Source organism: Littorina saxatilis, linkage group LG1 (genome assembly GCF_037325665.1).
Source record: "Littorina saxatilis isolate snail1 linkage group LG1, US_GU_Lsax_2.0, whole genome shotgun sequence".
Taxonomy (NCBI): domain Eukaryota; kingdom Metazoa; phylum Mollusca; class Gastropoda; order Littorinimorpha; family Littorinidae; genus Littorina; species Littorina saxatilis.
Window position 1 is genome coordinate 14,546,999 of NC_090245.1, and position 2,987 is coordinate 14,549,985.

A 2,987-nucleotide genomic window follows, 5' to 3' on the forward strand; every position below is an offset into this window, starting at 1 on the left:
GGAAAGAGCCTCAACCGTGAAAGATAGAAAGAAAGGTATTGAACAAAAAAGACGCACAACACCAATGTGAACCATTTGTTTTATCATACTTATATTAAAATATTGATGACCATGGAATAAATGGGTTATTTTTAGATTTCTGACAAAAAATCGCGAAAAACATGACAAATTGTCTTTTTTATAGCCTAAACTATGAAAGATTTAAAGACAAGTATTGAACACAAAAGATAGCAATGGATAATGGCAACAACATTTGCTCTCATTGTTGTACAAAATTGTTGATTGTTTTTTAATACTTTTCCGTTTTTGTGGATTTCACAAAGCATACCAATTAAACGGCAGTCCAGGTAACTCGTCCGAATTTTTGCGGCTAAGAGCCTCAACATTTGAAGATAGAAAGACTATCATTGAACAAAAACTATGGTAAACACTAATGTTAATAACTTTTGATCTCACACTGATATTGAAATATGATGACCATGGAATTAATGGGCTATTTTCAGATTTGTGGGTACAAAATCGCCCAAAACATGACAAATTGTCTTTTTTCTAGCCTAAACTATGAAAGATTTAAAGACAAGTATTGAATATAAAAGATTGAACCGGATAATAGCAACAACATTTGCACTCATTGTTGTACAAAATTGTTGATTGTTCTTGAATATTTTCCGTTTTTGTGGATTTCACAAAGCGTACCGATTAATCGGCAACCCGTGTCAATCATCCGAATTATTTCATGCTGCGCCAAAACGATTGAAAATGGATGGAATATTAGTGTTTGAAGACAAAAGGCGCACATTGATATGTTAAGCATATCTTGTTACACCGTATACACATCAAAATCGTGATAGCTCTTGGTTTGAATGTTACAATGTTTGATTTTGTGCAAGTTACACACATTGATACTGACAAAATGTAATGATATTCCAGGACAATATATCCAGCGCGCTCTTTGGGTCCCCAAAACACTGTACATGGTGAGTCCCATTGTGTATAGCGTCACATAGCCATAGTGAAAGGTCACATTTTTTGGGGGGGATTTCTCACTTGGATTTCCTGGAAGGATTTCATGCCAGAAGTCAAAGTCCACTTGTTTGCCATCTGAGCTCCTGCATTTTTTTCAGATATATCACACTTTATAGGCGGACTTTCCTTCTTTGCACCCTATATTTAACTTTTGGGGGTAGGGTTAGTCAGAAGCTCACAACAGCCACACAAATGATTTAATTTATAATGTTTTTATATTGTCAGTAAGGCAGTATATCAGTGTTGTCATATGGTGAGTTTTTTTGTTTCATTATGCTTTTTATTGTGTTTTCCACATTCGCTTCCGGTAAGCAAATGTTCCCTCTTTGGACCCTATGTTTGGCCTCTCGGGGCAGGGCCAGAATTAGCATCACAAAATCCATAATAATATCAATAATCATTTGGTTTTGTTTCAATGTGGAAGCTGTAAGTTATTATTATTATGATAAACATTTTTAGCATAATTATGACATTTTATTGTGATGTGGATTTGCATAACCGCAGATACATCTTTATCGAGTCGGCTCTGCACTTTGATTTCTAAGGATGGGGATGTTTTTCTGTTTTTTTAATAGAAAATCTAAACTCATCATCATACTTGTATTACGTTTTGGTAATATAGTATTTTGTCCCCTAATGAGCAGTAGGAACTTCCCCCTCAACACAGCACCTCTCTTCAACTCGCAGGAGATTTTTGTTGGAGATCATACTTCTTTCATCTGATGCACTGAAGATATAATACATCAGAATGAGTGACGAACGACCAGTATCTTTCAAGCGCAAGAAAAAGCCAAGACGGACAGAAACTGCACAAAAGGTGTGTATCATCCACTGCCCTGAGGTCAGGTTTGACCCAGCAGTGAAGCCGCTTAGTCAGCAGACAAAAGAGAAACTTGTGGAATGTTGCCGCCTGCGTAGGACAGCAGGACTTGATTCACAATTTGCAGCAGTCCTGGATGCGTTCCCTGACATACCAGATGATACTCTTCATGGGTTTCATAGACGCTGCTACCAGTCATTCACAAATTTGAAGTATTTGAGAAAGAGAAGTCATGATGACCAGCAAAGCAGCCCTGAGGATGTGAGTGATGATAGCGACACAGATCAGCCCTCAACATCCCGGAAAAAACGACGTAAAATGGGAGACTCTACCAGAACGCTTTTTCCTCGTGACTGGTGCATAATCTGTGACCAAAAGTACAAGAGGGCACGAAGTGGCAACAGGGCCGGACTACCGGGGGGGTTTTGGGGGTTGCACAAACCCCCCCCCCCCAGCCTAAACATGTACCTCACTTATTTAAAAACAATATATTATTGTTTATTTTATGCCGTTTCATGCAAGGAGCGACGATTTTCCTATCTCAGAATATGACCTACCCTTCAACTTCAGGGGGCGAAGCCCCTGACCCCCACAAGGGGCAGAGGAACATCCCCCTGGACCACCACTGGCAAAAAAACCCTCCTCTTTGCCTAGTCCGGCCCTGTGGCAAGGCACATCTTGAGAAACTTGTGAGATGTGAAACAAAATCTGCCGAGGAGGCTATCAAGGCGGCAGCAAGTGAGAAACAAGATGTTGAACTAATGGCACGAGTGCAGGTGGATCTCTTGGCAAGAAAAGCATACTTCCATGAGTCATGCCGACGTGATCTTGTGCGCAGTCGTAAGAGGCATGAACAGCGAGAGGCAACTTCCAAAGAACACATGAAGGCATGCTCAGATGCCTTTCAGTACATCTGCAACTACATTGAAGATGCAATCATCAACAGACACCACGTTGAACGTATGACCATGCTGCGGGAGAGATACTGCACCTATATGCAGGACAAACACCCTGACTTTTACAACCCTGATTTCCAAACTCATCACCTGAAGAAGAAAATTGTTGGCCATTTTGGTGAGAGTCTGAAATTTTGGAGGCCAAATTTTTGGAGTGAGCTTGTCTATTCCTCAGAGTTGCTAGT